The sequence below is a fragment of the Nothobranchius furzeri genome, chromosome 12 (assembly GCF_043380555.1).
Source record: "Nothobranchius furzeri strain GRZ-AD chromosome 12, NfurGRZ-RIMD1, whole genome shotgun sequence".
Lineage (NCBI taxonomy): Eukaryota > Metazoa > Chordata > Actinopteri > Cyprinodontiformes > Nothobranchiidae > Nothobranchius > Nothobranchius furzeri.
The window spans coordinates 36853375-36873246 of NC_091752.1; the positions used below are offsets into that span (position 1 = coordinate 36853375).

The 19872-nt window shown below is 40.8% G+C and overlaps 1 protein-coding gene across 1 annotated transcript in view; it reads right to left on the bottom strand.

Moving 5' to 3' along the window:
• The window catches only part of peli1b (pellino E3 ubiquitin protein ligase 1b), a 40968-nt gene extending 21984 nt beyond the window's left edge, over positions 1-18984 (bottom strand). The window contains exon 1 of the mRNA XM_015944994.3: positions 18764-18984. The gene's annotated coding sequence lies outside the window, so the exon portion shown is untranslated. The remainder of the gene's footprint in view (positions 1-18763) is intronic.
• Positions 18985-19872: the final 888 nt, after the last annotated feature.

A 19872-nucleotide genomic window follows, 5' to 3' on the forward strand; every position in this document is an offset into this window, starting at 1 on the left:
GAAAGATCGTTATTTCCTCACACTCTATGCCATAAGTCAGCACAAGGTCTAATGTATGATGGAAGGAGTGGGTGGAGCTATGTATTATTTGAGTAAAACCAATTGAGTCTAAGATATTACTAAAGGCTACATTGAGGCTATCATTTTCAGTGTCCACATGAATGTTAAAATCCCCCACTACAATGACCTTATCAGTATTTAGCACCAAATCAGATTAAAAAAAATCAGAGATCTGATCCAAAAACTCAGAGTAAGGGCCAGGTGGACAATATAAAACTACAAACAAGAGTGGTTTTACAGTTTTGCAATCTGGATCAGGAAAACTAAGAATAAGATGTTCGAATGAACTATAGCTATTAATTGGTAAGGGATTGATTAATAAGTTTGAATGAAAAATGGTTGCTACTCCTCCTCCTCGCCCTGTACTTCGAGTAATATGATGATTTAAATAATTAGGAGTCGACTCGTTTAAACTAACATAGTCCTCTTGCTGCAGCCAGGATTCTGTGAGAGAGAGCAAAGAAATCTGATTATCACAAATCAAGTCATTAACAAAGTCTTAGAAAAAATAAACCTAATATTCAACAACCCACATTTAATTTTTCTAATTTTCTGCTCAGTTGAATTTGTTCTAATATTTATGAGATTTCCATGATTTGCTTTATTAAGCCTGATATTTAATCTGTGTGATTTTGGCCGTGGGCAGGACACAGTCTCTATGGGGTAGTGGGTGGGTAACAGTACAGAAGCTGCCGAGGGGTGGGTTAAACTACGACTCTGCTTCCTGGTCTGGACCCTGGGTTGTCATGGAGGACTAATAAAACTGGCCATGTTCCTAGAAAGAAGAGTTGCTCTATCCAAAGAGGGATGGATGCCATCTCTTCGCATCAGACCAGGTTTTCCCTAAAAAGTTTTCCAATTATCAATGTAGCCCACGTTGTTTTCAGGACACCACCTAGACAATCAGCGGTTGAAGGACAGCATGCGGCTAAACATGTCATCACTGGTCCGATGAGGCAGGGGGCCAGAGAAAATTACGGAGTCCGACATTGTTTTGGCAAACTTACACACCGAAGCAACATTAATTTTAGTGACCTCCGATTGGCGTAACCGGGTGTCGTTACCGCCAGCGTGAATAACAATCTTACTGTATTTACGCTTATCCTTAGCCAGCAGTTTCAGGTAGGATTTAATGTCGCCCGCTCTGGCCCCAGGTAAACATTTAACTATGGTTGCTGGAGTCTCTAATGCCACGTTTCTGACTATGGAGCTGCCAATGATCAGAGTCGGCTTGTCAGTGGGTGTGTCCCTGAGCGGGAAAAATCGGTTAGAAACGTGGACGGGTTGCTGGTGTTCCACGGGCTGGGTTCTATGCTTCCTGTATACCGTCACCCAGCCGGCCTGAGGCCCCGGCTGCTCAGGTTCTGCTGGAGGGTCGCTACGGGGTGGTTCTGAGCTAGTTAGCCCCACGCTAGCTAAGTAGCTATGGCTGTTTACGGGCTTTTCAACAGCGCGGAACCGGGCCTCCAATTCCGACACCCTTGCCTCCAAAGCTACAAAAATGCTACATTTATTACACGTACCATTATCACTAAAGGAGGCAGAGGAGTAACTAAACATCTGACACAGAGAGCAAGAGATAGGAGACGGACAAGCAGAGACAGAAGTAGCCATAGCTGCGCTGAGGCTAAGCTAACTGGACGAGCAAACTGTTCAACACCAAATTAACTGCGTGCGAACTCAAATGGTTCCCTAAAAGCTAGGTGGAACAACAGAAAATGTGTGTTTTAGCGTGCTTATGTGCTACAATAACTCTGAGATATCCTAGTACAGAGAAATTAAATCGGTTTTAGCGAGCCCCAAACACCAAACAGCTACACGTAGTGCAACACTGAAAACAAGAAACGCCTTACCGCCTTACGTGAGTGTGTGTGTGTGTGTGTGTGTGTGTGTGTGTGTGTGTGTGTGTGTGTGTGTGTGTGTGTGTGTGTGTGTGTGTGTGTGTGTGTGTGTGTGTGTGGCTGAGCTGTTCGGCCTCCTCTGATCTGCCTGACACAAAGCCTGACGTGGCTGCTTGCCAACTGCTGCTTAGCTACCGAGACACACAGTGCTACAACAATAGGAACCAGGAAGCTCCGTGAGCTGAATCTGCTACGTGGGGTCACAGATTGTAGCACCATGCTGCTGACAGCACAAAGAGCTGCTTCACACCAGCGGACCTTCATAAAACTTACTGCAACGAGGCACAAGTGACACCTGCCACTCCGGCTGGCTGCCAGCAAAGCTCAACACATGACAAATCACTGGCAAAGGGCAGGACACACTTCTTCAAGTTGAGAATGAAACAGCAGCTGTACTTTTTTAAACCTGGCTACGCAGCGTGGTAAACTATCCTGTAACACTGCAGCCACGCTGAGCGGCACACAGCTTCTTTACAGGGTTCTTTACGTTCATGCAGAGTTAAAATGTGTATAATGCTTGCAAAGGCTGCATACATGCACTCACTGGCCACTTAATTGGGTACACCTTTCTAGTACCGGGTTGGACCCCCTTTTGCCTTCAGAACTACCTTAATCCTTTGTGGCATAGATTCAACAAGGTACTGGAAACATTCCTTAGAGATTTTGGTCCACATTGACGTGATAACATCACGCAGTTGCTGCAGATTTGTCAGCTGCACATCCATGATGCAAATCTCCAGTTCCACTACAACCCAAATGTGCTCTATTGGATTAAGATCTGGTGACTGTGGAGGCCATTTGAGTACAGTGAACTCATCATCATGTTCAAGAAACCAGTCTGAGATTATTCAAGCTTTATGACATGGTGAATGAAGTAGCCATCAGAAGATGGGTCCAATGTGGTCATAAAGAGATGGACATGGTCAGCAACAATACTCAGGTAGGCTGTGGCGTTGCAACGATGATCAATTAGTACTAAGGATCCCAAAGTGTACCAAGAAAATGTCTGCCACTCCATTACACCACCAGCAGCCTGAACCATTGATACAAGGCAGGATGGATCCATGCTTCCATGTTGTTGACACCAAATTCTGACCCTATCATCCGAATGTTGCAGCAGAAAGCAAGACTCATCAGACCAGGCAACATTTTTCCAGTTTGCTATTGTCCAATTTTGGTGAACCTGTGTGAATTTGGTCAGTTTCCTGTTCTTAGCTGACAGGAGTGACACCCAGTGTGGTCTTATTTTGCTGTAGCCCATCTGCCTCATGGTTCAACATGTAGATTTAGTAGTCAAAAAGGAGGAAGTCAACATCCAGTCGTAGCATATATTACCATGAACACTTCAATGGCTCATCAAGTATTTGTATGACATGTTCATGAACTAAAACACCATGATGGTTCAAGAATTGAAGGTAAAAAGCTTCCACCTGTGACACATAAATAAAGATTGTTTGAGAGCAGATACCTTATTCTATTCCAGCGCTGACCTGTTGATATCACTTTTGTTTATTCATATCAACTAATAAAACATAGATTTTTCAGGTTATGATTAACTTGAAACTGCTGGTTGTAAAAACTTCCACATGGATATTCTGCTGTTGACTGAATTATCACTTAAAGGTGCAGTATGTAAGAATATAGTTAAAATTTTAAAGTTAGAAATTCCCAAAAGACTCATGTTCATTCATAATGTGACTAATGTTTCAGTTATTTTGGAAGGATGGTTATACTGAAACATATGTCATATCCAGCTGGCTGTGGGGATTGTAAGTTTTTCTCCTTTCAAAACAAAGGAAGAAGGGACGTAACGAGCAGGGTCCAGCCAGCCGCGGCGCATTTCTGCTTGGGCTACAGAAATGCCTTAATGGGGGTTACTGTAGCTTCTCACTAACCAATCAGAATGGGCATCAAAATACGTTATTTTCCCTGCTACATTGCTCAAAATAAAAGCCTATACTAATTGATCACATCGCACCACCACAGCAAAATAAAAGCCGCCACACCTTGTTGATTTTTTTAAGATATTGTAATGATGCCAACATTATATGTATATATATATATATATATATATATATATATATATATATATATATATATATATATATATATATAAGAATGTCTGTAGCTTACAGTTACAAGAAAAGATTGTGAACCCTTTGGTAATATATAGATTTCTACACATATTGATCATTAAATATGATCAGATCTTAATCCAGGTCACAACAATAGACAATCACGGTCTGCTTAAACTAACACCACACACATAATTATATGTTTCCATGTTTTTATTTTATGACCAATTTGTGCAGTTTCTTCAATAAGTTAACAGAAAAAAACAGCATTCAACTTTTGTCATAAAGTGAGTACCAGATGTAGATGAACAACAAGGATGGAGGCAACAAGAGTCAGTGCAAATCCTCTACTTCTACATGGTGTAGTAATTACTTCCTCCAGTTAAAGAGTGACCAATAAATAATCACAGATGCTTGGAAAATACATGCAGGGGTAATTTAATGTCAAACATACCTGCTGCGATGTGAAAAATACTAAATATTAAAATTAATGTAAAAGTGATGTCAGTTCCTTTGTTTTAACTTGCAAAAATCAAAGATTTGAGACTATTTGTGAAAGAAAAATAACATTTTTGAACAAAACGTGCCCCTTCATTTAGAGTCTAGTGCCAAGATTTGAACAAATTACTTTCTGAAATTAATATTTGAGTCATCTCATATTCATTCTGACATGTCAGCAGCTACACTTCTTGGGTAACCTGCTGGTTAGGTTGTCACCTCCATGTGCTTCATTACAACACTCAAAGAGCCACTGAAATTCTGCCTGCTGAGCTAAAATTCTGTACCAGAACAATGTAAGCTAAAAGCAGATACAGCTGCGCTGGAGTGAGAATGCAAGTGTGAAAAGGAAAAATCAGAAGCAGGAAAAAATAAGCTCATCTCATGAGTTGTGGTTGCTGTGATCTCTATCAAAGTACTTTATGAATAAGATCATCAGATATCAAATCATCCCAGAATTACTGGCGTTCACCACATCCTCAAACGCTGCGGCTTTAAGGCATCTTGCACCTTTTATGTTACCAACGTGCGTCATGCTAACGCGAGGCTCTGAAGCTCCCCAGCTGTTTCATGCTGAGCAGCAAAATCACAAGCGTTTCAAAAGCTCAAAGCAACAACTTTCCAAAAACAGAAAGCGTGGTTATACCTTTCCCTCCTCTGCACTCTTTTCAACTCTACGTCCCTCGACTATCAGTTTGTTCCTGCTATTACAAGTGGTTGATGAGAAGTTGATGCACATAAAAACTCAAGTGAGGCTGTCATACTTTGTGCTGCCCACAGCTCACCCCACACTGTGATGCTCAGCTCAAGGCAGCGGTGACAAAGCAAGCTCAGGATTTCTTTTCTTTGGTGCAGAACAGAACAAAATGTTCGAGATGATGTTGGATTTTTAAACTGGCTCTCCTAAATCCAGCTCCTGCAGGGAATGGTAAGAAACACGGTTCACCTGGAGGTTCACATGTCTTTAAAATCAAACATCTGCTTTGCTGACATGTGCCTGGACAAAACCAACGTAATCGCTGTAATGGAAAAAGAAAAGACTGATGGAAACTGAGGAGTGAGCAGCCCTAAACCCGTTTCTCTTCAGCGAATTCTCATCCAAATTTCAATGGTCTATAAACACTCTCACTCCTAAAACCCTGTCCAAACAATCAGCAGCACAGAGCTTCTTCTAGCCGCTGCCTAGAACTCTTAAAATGAAACCTTTGCATCCTCATAAAGCAGAAGGTGCAGACGGTGCTGGCTACCATGATAAAACACCTCAGTGTTGAGTGACTGCTGAGGACCGTAAATCCTTACATGACCTTCATAAGCAAGCACATGAATTATTTAGGTTCTAAGGGTTGTGCTGCTAACTGTCTGCTGCACTTTTACACAACTTATTAAAACAATCAATGAGCCTAGAAATTACAAGTAAGAAAGATTCCAAACAAACACGCTTAAGACCGTTATCTGCTAGAAACTGATGCTTAGAGAAAATGGTCAGTATGGTCATATTAGGTAATTTGTAGAGCTGTAGCGAAGCGTCGAAGATGTCGACGGGTCGATTCTAAAAATTCGTTGACGTCAGATCCGGTAGTCGACGCACCACGCCCACTTGTTGCATCCCCAGGAGTTTGTAAATAGAGGAGCAATCTGCAAGTTTTTCCTCCTCTAGTTCGCCCTCTTCTCCGCCTTCACTAACATCTGCGCCAAATACCGAAGACCCGGGACAATGTCTGTCCACTACTAGATTCCTTTCCTATTTTGCCCGCCTTCGTCTCCTGGCAATGGACAACAACTTCCGGGGTCAGATGCGCTGCTTCGTCTCTACCGCAGATGTAGAAAATCACCGGGAGCGTTTCTACCTTCATAAAGGAGCTTCTTTCAGACATTAGGAGAGCTGTTTTGGTGGTAGCAGTCTCTCCTCCGTGCTGGTCTGTTTGCTGGGTGGTTTTGATTTATTTAAACTTGGTAACTTGAACTTAACGTTGGTAAAGCTACTGTTAGCATTTTCGCTAACAGCTTCTTGCGTTTGGATAAGCTGTTACATTTTGGTTTAGAGTTCATCTATTTTGTGGTGTAGATCTCCCTTTTATGACATTTAGAGTGTTGTGGGTTTTCGGCTTAGTTTAAAATATCACCTTGAGTTTGGTTTAACCACCCAGTTTAGAGTTTGGACCTTTGGAGATCCATATTTTGGTCCAGAACCCAGTAATCTTTGCCCAGTGGGACATCCCAGGTTATTTGTACTTTTGTTTTAACTCCCCACTGGCAGAATTAGTTTTATTATTCCCAACCTGTGGATGGAAAGATTTATGATTTTTTTGTAGTTGTAAGTAAACCTGATCATCATTTTTACTTTTAAATCCCGTTATTGTCCCTTCCTTTTTGCACACGAGCCAAACTCCCCAGGAAGGGTCGTAACACCACTCGCCTCACACACATAAGTGACCAAAACAAATCAGCATGGAGACACTCCGTCTCCAACCACCTCTCAGTCAGCAGCCTGCACTCCCAAGTTCTACATGTTACCAGAACATAACCAACCACAATACAATAAAAGCAGTGTTATACAAAATGGAAGGCCTGTAGTGTTTATTCTCTTAGAGTAACAATTTATCAATTTTTTGAGGAATTTATTTGAGATTTTCTTGTTTTAATTAATTGTGCAATAAGAAAATAATCGCTAGATTAATCGTCTAAATAGTCATTAGAATAGTCGACTATTCGATAAAATAATCTTCAGAATAATCATTTTAAAAATAATTGTTTACCCTCAGCCCTAGTAATTTGGATGATAAAAGGTCTTCTGTAAAGTTCAGAGTGAAGCAGTGATGGAAAAGTGAGCTTGTTCTGCTGATCCACAACACCACCGGAATCAAACGGTCCTCACTGCTTCTAACAAAAGCTTTCTTTGTCAGATATCCCTCACCAACCGTAGCTCCAGCCCACTTGATTCAGGTCATATTTGTCAACTACAATAAGTCTGTTTAGTGGAACAGAAAAGGCATTTCCATGAGCTTAACCTCAAAGAACAAGCCCTCAAGAAAAACTGGTGATTGTTCAGAACACACGAACACTGGAGGGCAAAGGTCACCTGAGAGGCAAACCTGTAAACAGTTGTATGGCAGCACATTTATCAGGATAGGTTTATTTTGATTTGAGAGGGAAATTCAGAATTGCTTTCCTACGTATGCAGACGTCATAAAGAATGACTATTTCATCTGTTGTAAAGGGCAGAGAATCCAAATGTAGCCAAGACCAAAGTATCGCTGACGTCTCTGAACAGCTTCAGCCATCTAAATTCACAGGAACTTCTGTTATAAACATTTACACCACCGACATGGTCATGTTACATGGGGCGTTGTGGTTGTTTACAAGCATAAATATCAGCAGCACCAATAAAAGAAAGCATTTGGAGGTTCATTCTGGGAGAAATGCATTATTACTTCTGTCAGGAAGAAAAGGCCGGACATCCCTGTCCACCTCCTCCTTGGGGTTCTCAGGGCGGGTCAAAGTGCTGCTAGCTAAAAGACCAAACCCATAATGGACTGGGACCACATGTTGAACATAATGTTACAGACAGAAGCGAGCAACACTTATGGATCAGGAAAGCAGACATCTGTTTAAAGGCTTTTCCTACAGCCTCTCGGAACAGGTTTCATTGCTTTTCCGAAGATGGCTAAATTGGAGCATTATGCAACACATCAAGCTGCAGACCTAAAAGGTTTGACCACAAACCTCAATCCTGCTGTTGATCTTAAAAAGTTTTATTCCAACAACACTCTGAAACAAGTCTAATCGTGTGCTAACCCTACAATTTATGGTCAAGTCTTTTCCCCCTGTTTAAGAGTAGGAGGCTGTGTGTGTGCGCGTGTACACGAGAACACACAAAGAGAGTATTTAGGGTACAAAGGACGTGTGTGAGGATTTGTGTAGCTTGATTTCAAACGGCCTGGGTCTGGATGCTGTGTGTAGGGTTGCACGGCTTGGTCAGGAGGGAGGGATTGTTTTACAGACTGTGAGGATTAGACTACCGATGACTCGGAAACTGATCTGTCAGGAGGTGGGGGGAGTTGGCAAACGTGATGCTAGATTCTCTTTCCTTTTTTATCTCCCATTCTGTCTCCATCATGGTCTAGCCTGTCCAATCAATGACATCAGTCTCTGGAGACATGAAAGGGAGGATGTGCTTCAAGGCTTGAGTCCAAAAAAGTTAAGAACTTCAGAAGTTTTTAGAAGGCTTTTGTTATTTTTCTAACAACCTGTCACTTGGAGGGAGTTTAAACATGTAACAATCTAAACAATTTTTACTGATTTTATTTGTCCAACCAAAATGATCACGGAATGCTGCTTGTGAATGTTTTGTCTACATCTTAAAGGCTTGTTATGAGCTGTGTCAGTGACACTAAAATGTGTGTGTGTGTGTGTGTGTGTGTGTGTGTGAGTGTGTGTGTGTGTGTGTGTGTGTGTGTGTGTGTGTGTGTGTGTGTGTGTGTGTGTGTGTGCGTGTGTGTGTGTGTGTGTGTGTGTGTGTGTGTGTGTGTTTCATTAGACACTTGGAGGAAGTGTCAGCACTTTCCTTAGAAAGAAAATCTGAGGACACACCCAAAGAAAGAGACACACTTTATTGATTCTGAGCAGGAAGTTGCATTAACCTAAATCATCATGAAGAAGGGAACTCCTTTTAGCCTGGTAAACAGCTAAATTAACAGCATTCAAAGCAAAAACAATTAGTTAAAACTGGAACAGTGACAAAACTCAACAGTGTCATTAGGATTCTCTTTGATCGAAGTTGTACATGATTTGTACCCAATTAGATTTAGATGACTTTAAAGTAAGTTTTTGATGATTTTAGTTGATATAAGTAATTAAATAAACTGCAAATTGCTAAAATGATTCTCCCACTTAAAATAGGGAACACTCTTGTTCTTTACCACCAGAATAAACTGGCTTTCTGAAGGACTCTTGGTTTATTGCCTAACTGATTTTCTGTATTTGGCAAAAACCTCGTGTTAAATTTTTTATCTTGCTCACACTTTCTCTTGGTGGTGTGAAATGGATTTCAGAAGAATGACTGCGACACCTCCTCTTTTCTAACAATCAGATGGTTTTATGTTTGCTTTTGTTTTTTGTGTGTGTTTAATAGTTGCTGTGTTAAATCCAGAGGTGGTATGATCTTTTCTAATCAGATCATCTGTTTCTCTCTTAAAGATGATAAGAACTGGCAGCAAATTATTTTCAATACAAAGAAATTAGATCTAGACCAGTCAACGACTTCATAAAGTGAAAATTCACTGGCTGAGACAATGTTACAGTAAATGAATGTAGCGTGAATTACATTCTCCTGGAGCTCAGTGTGGTGTGGGCAGAGACAAGACTTCATTACCAAGACAAAACCAGAGTGTGAATTCTTGACATGTGCTGCTGAGCGGCAGCTAAAAATGAAATAATGTTTGAGTGTGCATAATTTCAATTTGTCTTCTATTCCCGTGTTTCATCTAGAGGTGAAACTTCGAGGACAAAAAATACACTTCTGTCTAACCAGACATGCCTGCCTGTAGCTCAGCCCACTCCGAGGTGATTTACAGAGTCAACGTGTCGATGCACACAGGAAGTCCCAATTCCCTGCCCACTCTCAGACACACTCCCTCCTCTCATGCTCACTGGTTCCTGGAGGTGTTTTCCTATGCATCTCTGATTGTGGAGATATACGAGGTCTTCCATTAACAAGCTGATGGATGGAAACATCCTGTACAGGAGTCCTATTGTACTTGACTTGAAGAGAACAAAGAGGAACGTCCAGTTCAGCTGGCGCTGGAGGCTACAGGTGGTGTTGTGCTTTAGATTCATCTTGTGTCACAAGACAAACATTTATCACAATTACTTCGACACAATCAGGAGCAGAAAACATGTAACAACAACTTAAAGTATGTATTCATTAACAGAGGGAAGCATATTACAATGCCTGCATTTTAAGCCAACGGCAGTTTGTCTGGTTTCTGGAATTGAAGGGACTTGTATTTACCTCCTTGCGTTTCCATGTAAAAATTGCAAATATGTACTATTTTACTCATAAATATCCACCGGAACTGCCTTTTCTTGGAGAAATAGAGTTTGCATGTTGCTGCCAGCCTAAAACTATGTCAATTTCCAAAATGTCATAGCAGTTCATTCAAGCTTATCTTAAAACATGATTTTACATTTGATGGTTATTTAGTTTTTTTTTACAAGTGTAAATATCTCCAGCAGCCAAACACAACATATCCAGTTTAGCAACGGGTCAGGTCAGGAATTCCTTAATTTTTCTGCTGTTGATGGAGATATAAAGGTTTATAAAATTAATTTAAACAAATAAGTCTAAGAATTGTTGAACTTTAGAACAATTTTCCGACGGCAGCAGTTTGTTTTGGTTTTGTCGGCATTCCATAAATTTTGTTTATACAAAACAGCAGGCATTTAGGAAAAACATCAAGACATTCCTGCAAGGCGTTTGCTGTAAATCTTTAAAGTTTTGAAGTGGCACCTCCGTGACTTGGGGAAATAAACGCTTCATGCTCCATCTGATCACTCTTGATGGCTTCCATTCTCTTGAAGATGTTCTTACTAGTGTCCAAAAATCAAATAGCTAAAGCTTTGATTTCAATTTAAAAGCTAAGATTTCCTAGTTTCCAGAAGGAAAAATCTTCTGAAATGTCATCCAGCTCAGAAAGCCCTGGCCCTAGACACAACACATATGCCTCCCACACAAAAAGTGCTGATGAACATAGACTCAGAAAGTCCAGTTCACACTACCTCTATCAGTGGATATGGTGCTCCTATGTTTGCCAAAGTGCAAAACAAATCCTGTGTGGGGTTTTCCAACTTACAGCTTGAACACAATCAAGTCAGATGCAACATTAGTCCTAGTCTCTGCAGCTCTGAGGTCCAAGGAAAACACATTACATCAAAAGCTGTTGGCGGGTGGTGTCAGACCACATGGATGCAAACACACCACATGTTCTTTACCTCACAGTAGTACAATATATCTGATCATTTATTCAATATATTATTTTGGATGTTGTAACTGGTAGGAAAAGGGATTATTTTAACCACAGGGATGATTTATAAACCTAATATACATCTAAGGGTTTAATTTGAGTATGAATTGTAAAAGCTGAGCTATGAATTGTTTATAAGAAAATCTGCCAAAAATAGTAGAATGAGTGATGCACTTCCTGTATGCTCCTGATGGTGCACACATGTTCTCTAATACGGCAAATAAAAAATTAATTAGCCTCACTGATCTGTTGGTTTTATGAGGTGGAGGTTAGGTTTCCTCCCTTTTATGAAAACACAGCATTGCAGGACGTCACAGTAAGTGGTATCTGGGCTCTCTGGGGTAGCTGTTAGCTTACATCAGACATCCAATAAACGCTAAGGAACAGCATACCACTTCCCTTTGTGGTGTCACCAAAACAGTAGCTAAACACAGACATGGTTGTAATCAACACTAGCCCATGTTGGTTTACTATTCATTGGATCTCACCTAGCTGTGACCATGTCAGAAAATAGGTGTCTGTAAGAAAGCTGATTAGAATAATCCCGTTGAGCCAGATTCCAGACACTGGACCAGAGGAAGAGTTGCCACAACAATATTCCAAACAGCCAGACATGAAATATGTGGAGTGGGTCAAGAAAAGGTCTCGCACATTAGATGCAAGGTGAGGAATGTTAACCCGAGTCGTGCTGTTGGAAGCTGATGAGAGGACTGCGTGGATGGCATCAAAATCTGCTCAGCCTCTTAACGCCACTCAGAAATGTTCTGTTACCGCTGCTTAAAAAACCAAGACCTAACCAGGACAAGGTCTTTCCCAGGGCTCAGTGGTACCAGTCACATCTCCACCCACCACTCCTTAAACAACAGACTGGAGTCGGACCCTTTGGCACCAAATTCCTGCTGGGCATTAAATTGACTCTTCATAACAAACTGCGGGTTGCTGTGGAGCCACCGTGGGACTGGCATCTTCCCAGACTCCAGGATGCAGGATGGCCCCCACCATCACTAGGCTCTTGGTGTGAGGCCAGAACGCCATCGGACTGGTGCTTATCATCAAGGTGAATGAAAGTTAAGTGGATGAGAACACACAGTGCAAAGAGGTAAGTCTGACTCATCTAATCATTTCCCTCTCTCTGCTCTGCTCTCTAATATTAAGAACCCAGGAAGAGTAATTAAAAACAGTACCGATTCTGGTTTTATTACGAATAATGTTGGAAAGATTTGAATTGAATTGCCGAAAAACAAACTTGGTTTGCCTTAGGAGCCTACAGTGGGAAAGGAAAAGGAAATAAAGTAGCCGAACCAATGAATGTGTTTTGTTTGTCCTAAATGTATCCATAGCTTCCTGAAATAAAGTAGTTTTCTACAGGCTTGTTTCAAATTAAATGTGCAAACACGTTAGGTCACCTTTGTTCAAATGTATAAACATTAGAAATGAGTTGCAGGCAAGATGTGTTCTCTTGTTTTTCTAGGTTATTTTAACCATCTTACATAATTATAACAGAGTTTTTCTCACTCAGTGAAAATTTTCACAGCAAATTAACAAAAACTTTACTGGTGCGTCTACTAACCAAGAAGACATTTTGGGGTTATACTACACAGTGCATCCCTAAAAAGAAGCCAAACAAATCATGATGAAACCAGCCAAGAACAAAACCCTACAGTCGTTCACTTGCTGTCATAATAAAGCCAGAAAATGAATTCACATTTAAATAGCCAACGCAGATTTGCCCAAAAAATTATTTTAAATTTGTAGCCATGGCTAAAGAAAGTCCAACTTTTAAATGCTAAATAAACTAGGCATTATGGGATTGTAAACTGCCGAAATATGTAACATTTGTTTCAGTTTGAGTTCAAATGTGGCCTGAAAGGTTTCAGTTTAGAGTTTCTGTCCGTGGTTACTTGGTCCACTTCATGATAAACTGTTTCAGTTTTTGGGGGCCTGTGGTCGGGTCTGGCTGAGCAGCCCACTGCTTTTCCTGTGAGCTGCGCCTGCCCTGGAGGAGACAAACTGATGACAGAAGGTGGTGGTGGGGTGGGGGTGGGGATATGAGGGTGGTGTTCGAATTACAGTCTCATTAATGATTCAGAGGGAAGAATGCAGACCGACATACACACACACACATACAACAGTCTTGTTGGCGAACATGCAACAACTCGACAAGATCTTCAACACAAGCAGCAAAAAATACATTAACTCATATAAACACCAAACAGAAGCGCCACAATTAAGCCGAGGCATGATGCAAACACCGAGAACGTGATTTAACTGATACAGATTTCTAAACATGCATGTCCCATCACTTCAAATACACTTCTGGGGAATTATTTCTTCATCAGATGGAACAATGACGGACTCCATGCTGGATTACTCATTCCTCCATGAAACTTAGCGATGGGAAAAACAAACAAGAGGCATGAGATGCTTAAGTTCACATGCTGTATAAACAGATGCATGTCCCCACAACATGACCAAGTGCTTACACAGCCAAATGTCAACTTTGGACCATATAAAACATGCAACATGGCCTTATGGGAGAATGTGACAGCAGACACTCACATTGTACAGATCTCCATCTGTATAAGTTATGTTTAGTCCAATCCTTCCAAAAATACTTAATACATCTTTAAGGATTTCTTACACAAAATTGTGGAGTGGTTTAATTTTAGAATGGTCACAAATGGTCCAGGAAACGTCTGTAATCTGCACTTAAGGGGTTACTGAAATATGTTGCTCTTGTCTAATACAGATTTCACTCAATAATGCATTGGCGTACAACAGAAGCAGCATTTTTCATCTGAACCACTTTCTGTTACTTCTGCCTTTTTACTCAATAAAACTGAAAGCTGTCTTATTCTGCAGTAATAGAAAGAATGTGTACACTTTTGTTTTTCTTGGCCGTGGGAAATTTTCTGTGTCTGTTGTTAAGAGGATGTTTGATTTGACACAGAAAAGTATTTTTGGTTAAAGGAATTCTGAGGTCAAATACAGCAGGACAGGCCTGGTACACTGGGATCTTTAGTCCTAAATCTTCTTAAACAGCACAGCATGAGCAGGACGTTTCAATCTCACTCTGGACCTTTTGCTAAGCTTAATTAATAGTTTAGAGGATGTGCAACTGGAACATTTGAGATATTAAATTGTTCCGACTCATTTTTAAAGTAATGAACATCAAGGGAAAGGTTTTCAACATTACCGACTAGAGAGCTAGCTATTGTTTCTATTCAGCTTCCTTTTTCAGTCTAGGTCCTTGCAGCATGGATGACGGTTGTATTTGTCTTGGAACAACAGGGAGGTTTTGTGTATGTCTAATTGTGCATCTGGTCATAGTTTGTGATCATTAGTCTTGTCCAGGCAAATAAAATGAGCTGCTAGCATTGAGTACTGCTAGCATTAAAGCTTCGGGTTAGTTTTTTAGTTTTAATTCCACCTCAGTAGTCCAGGATTTTATTTATTTTAAGTAAAATATGACGATTGTGTACAGTTTTTTTTCTGTCTCAACAGAAACAGAAGCTCTCATGGAGGAATCAACAGCAGCATCATCCACACTCAACCGTTTGTTCACTCAAGCTAATTTGGGACAGGAAGGTTGAAAAGTGAAGCAGGAAATGGTTATCGGGCATGATCGGGAGCTTTGAAGAATGCAGACTGAGTGTATGTCAGCAAGTATGTGTATGCTGGACGGTGCTCAAATAGATCTGCCTTTCTGAAGAAACAAGAAAACCACACATGTGATGTTGTTACAGTCTCAACACCCTTCTGCTTTTATTTCATCATCAGTACTTTTGAGTGTAAAAATGAAACATGTTGATGATGCAAATACAGAAACACGCCGTGGTTTGAGTCTGGCTGCAGGTATCGCACACACGATCAAAGGCACACCTAAAGGTTAGAAATGAGAGACTTTGAAAGCTTTTGCCTGGTGGTTCTCTACCAGCTGCTTTTGGAAGATCACCTTTCTCACAAACGTACAGAAGATTTCTTAACTGTTGTAGTGGTCCTCACTAAACAACACATGTGTTTAACATTTTCATAAATGTGTTGTTGAAACATTGGAAATAGGCGATCTAGGAAGATTAAGCAAGGCCACACTAGGGGCTGCATGACTTAATTTTTTTTAAAGTCGACCGCCAAATAATGCAAATTGAGTTGACTTCGACTAGTCATTGATGACTTCATACACTTGGGGGGGTGTTGATTCGCTGGAGTTTTTGACAATTAAAATTGCGTCCACATTTTCTAAGTGAAACACATCTCTTTTAACAACAGTAGTTTCTGCATCTTGCTTCAGCCCTCTCCCCCTGCGCAGCGCCGCAAACTCACTGATGCGCCTGCAGCCTCTCAGAGTTTCTGCTGCTCTAAACCATCCAACCATCCAACCATCTTCTGAACCCGCTTTGTCCACGCAAGGTCGCGAGGGGGCTGGCGCCTATCTCCAGCAGTCAACGGGCACTCAGGCGGGGTACACCCTGGACAGAGAGCCAGTCCATCGCAGGGCAACACAGAGACACACAGGACAAACAATCATGCACACACACACACTCACACCTAAGGGCAATTTGGACAGACCAATTAACCTAACAGTCATGTTTTTGGACTGTGGGAGGAAGCCGGAGTACCCGAAGAGAACCCACGCATGCACAGGGAGAACATGCAAACTCCATGCAGAAAGATCCCAGGCCGGGAAGCGAACCAGGACCTTCTTGCTGCAAGGCAACAGCTCTAACCACTGAGCCACTGCGCAGCCCGCTGCTCTAAACATTAAAATAATTATTTCATTTTCTGTTCCTCACTTCTGATTACCTTCACTGGAGTCTGTTTGTTGGAACCCCCCCCCCCCCCCCCCCCCCCCCACCACCACCACCACCACCCCTCCCCAAGACCATAAAACCGTGCCCACTGTCTGACCCACTTTCCATGACAGATGTAATCTCCCCGTACAAACTCCAGCATGTTTACCAGTCCAACACCAAGTAAGCCGGACCGGGAGGACTGAGCCTAGCTTCTCTAACGCAGCAGGAGCAGACGATTACACCCGCCGACTGAGCCCGACAGCACTCCCCCAGCAACTACACATCACTGGCACGTGCAAAAACAAAGATTACAGCAAAAGTCCCACGCCACCACACAGGTGTTTATTTCTGGTTTCAATAAAGAACATTTCTAGAGACAACTAGATGCTCGCCACTGAGAAGCCACATCTGTGTCTTTTTCATTAAGTAAATAAATAGGTTTTGAACTTAACATTCTATTTTACAGAGAAAATTACAGCTGGATTTTCAGCAAACTGTTTATCAGCTATGACAGTGTTTTCATCCTGCCTGTCATCATGATTAAATGTGGTCATGGAGACATTAAAAGGTGGTCTTTACTTCTCTGACTGGTTTTTATGCCTGCCTCTACACAACTGAATTTTTTTTCTATTTCTAAGTTATCTTTACTCATTGAAAAAACATCATTTCACAACAATATTGTTCATTAAATTGTTGATTTCATCCCATTACAGGTTTAAAATATTTCTACAAATTGAAATTAAAATGTAGCTGAGGTATTTTATACCTGACTTTGCAAGCATCTTTGTTCTGCGGAAACAGAAAAGGTGTGTAAATGTGGTCTTTATTCATCACAGGCTAGTGTGTAAGACAAAAACTGATCACTCTAGAGCTGCTTTAACAACTCAGATGTGTATGTAGGTGCAATAACCATACTGCTGAACCTTAGAAAAGCTCATTTAAATTAACTCAGTTGTGATTGACTAAATAAAAGAGTATTTTTTAATTTATTTCCAGACTAGACTGTGGGGTCTCTCTCTGTACCGCCACAAACTGGGTTACTAGGGATATGTGCAGCACTGAGCCTCCATTAGGACACTCGAGCTTGCTCTACACCCCTGACCGACACATTGACTCGAATTTCCTTGCAGAAATTGAGACTCTAGACCAAGCAGTGGATACACACATAGGCCTGTAGAAAACACACCCAGCAAAAATGTGCAAACGTGCACATACAACACCTGCACTTCCCCGAGTTGCACAACAAACAGTGTGACCCGAGCCCTTCACAGAAAAGCTTTCACCTTGTAAAATGAATCATTCTATTGAGACATTTGTCATTGTTTCTAATAAATCATAAATCACATGCTTAATAGCTACTGTACAGCTTTATAAAACAAATCCAAATCTGTTCTGTCATGTTTATGAATGTGATATTGATGCAAGTTCAGAGTTATGTTTGCAGAAAAAAAAATTTCCATGCCAAAGGACTTTTAAAAACATTTTTCATTAAATGTAGAAAATGGTCAAATGTTTTTCATATTTTACTATTTTTGCCAATATAACTGACTGAACATGCATCAAATGATTTTATAATAATTATAATAATACTATAATAATACACAACTTGTTTTTGTCTACTTTTTATTTAAATTCCACCTTTTATTTATTGTTATTCTTAAGTAATTAAAGTGATGCATGACAGTAACAGCATCACAAAAGCATTTTAAAGATCACAGCTTTCAGATGGTTTTGCAGAATACAAGCAGGAATAAAACCCAACCACTGGGGTGGTGACATTTCAAACATGGGGAATGAAAGCAGTGAGATCTATCAGCTTTACTTATCAGATCGTCATGCTTTACCAGACTGAACCAGACAGAGGAAGTAGCAGGTAGAGAGGGAGAGGAGGAGGGTGGGAGCACTGAAATGAGATGGAAGACAGAGATGCAAGTGGGTGGGGTGGAGGTGTCGTTAACTGTAAATCAAGCTTTGGCCCATGCATTTGCTTTAATTCCTGCTCAGTGTTTGCTCCTTTCTGCCCCATCCCTCTCTCTGCGGCGGCCAGCACCCAGAGGATGGATGGGAGATAAGCACACACGCAAAGACACAATCCCGAATAGACGTTTTATCTCTGGGCATTACGATTTCCACTGATAAATAATAGTCAAAGCAGGTGCGTGTGTGCGCGTGCGTGCCGAACACATGACCAGTACTTTGCAGCAGCAGCGCTGGCTGTGATGACTTACCAGCAGTGTGGTAGGACATTACCAAATGAGGTAAGACAGCGTTATTAAATGGCACAGTCTCAGAGCAGCTGGCAGGACAAAGCAGGTGACATTTGGATAGTAAGAAGGAAATATAAGCCGTTTTCACTCACCAATGACTGTTTTTATTTTAAGATAATTCAGGTTATATTGTAAACACGTACTCACTGCGATATAAATGATGAAGTCCTCCGGTGCTGCGAGATTTCCAACCAACTTGCTGAAGGTAACAGGCTAGCTAACGTCCCACGAGCTCAAAAAAATAACAAAATGATATTTCACAGCAAATTTCTCCGCGTCTAACCTGGTACAGGAATAAAAATGTACACCGAATCACGTAATAAAAATAAATAACGGAAGACACGCGAGGTTTGAGTAAATTGTTCTCCTCTTGTTGGAGAAATGAGTTACAAAGGCTGTTCGTGAGAGAAAATGTATCCACGTTACGTTATTTTCACTGACAAGGTCTCGGCGCTGCGCTGTCCTTTGTTGTGAGCATCTCAACGTAAACACAGAGCCGAGCAGCCGTTCTGAGCGCGAGCCTGCGCTCTAGGGAGGGAACGCGGCAAAGCATGCTGGGAGTTGACGTTTTATCTGCTGGCGCTGGGAACTCCAAATTCCCAGTCAGAAAATAAATAAAATAAAATAAAATAATAAAATAAAGTAAAATAAAATAAAACAACACTTTTTTCTTCCAGTGTACCCTAGGTAAATAAATCACCAGTATGATATTTACTTGCTTGTCTTTAGGCTATTATTGTAACCTTTGGAATTTTTATTTTTTTGTATGAGCAAGGGTAGATTTTTTTTCTTGTAATGAGATCTAAATATTTAAAAGTGCCTCACTGACATTATTGTTTGATCATTATCAGTAGGAAGCTTCAAACAGACAAAATGAAATGTTTCAAGATAATTCCACTTCTTGAGCACCTGATTTAATTAAATAAAGGGCAAATTTTCCATCATCTGAGGGAAAAACATTATTCATGAAACCTCAAAACTGTGGACTATCCTGATCCTGATGGTTTAAAAACTTTTTGGCTTTTAGAATTTTGTGCTTTCTTTTAGAAATTAGATTTTTGCTCCAGTCCTTCCTTTCCTATATAACCCAAATTGCATTTAAACATCATGAAACTGGATATATTCCTACAATAAAACATAATAAAAGCAGACATGATAGAATTGCCCATAGCCTGGTGTACAAGTAAAAGCTTTCTGTTAAAGCTCCACATCCAAATCACATTGGAAGTAATTTGATGGTTGAAATAAAATGAAAT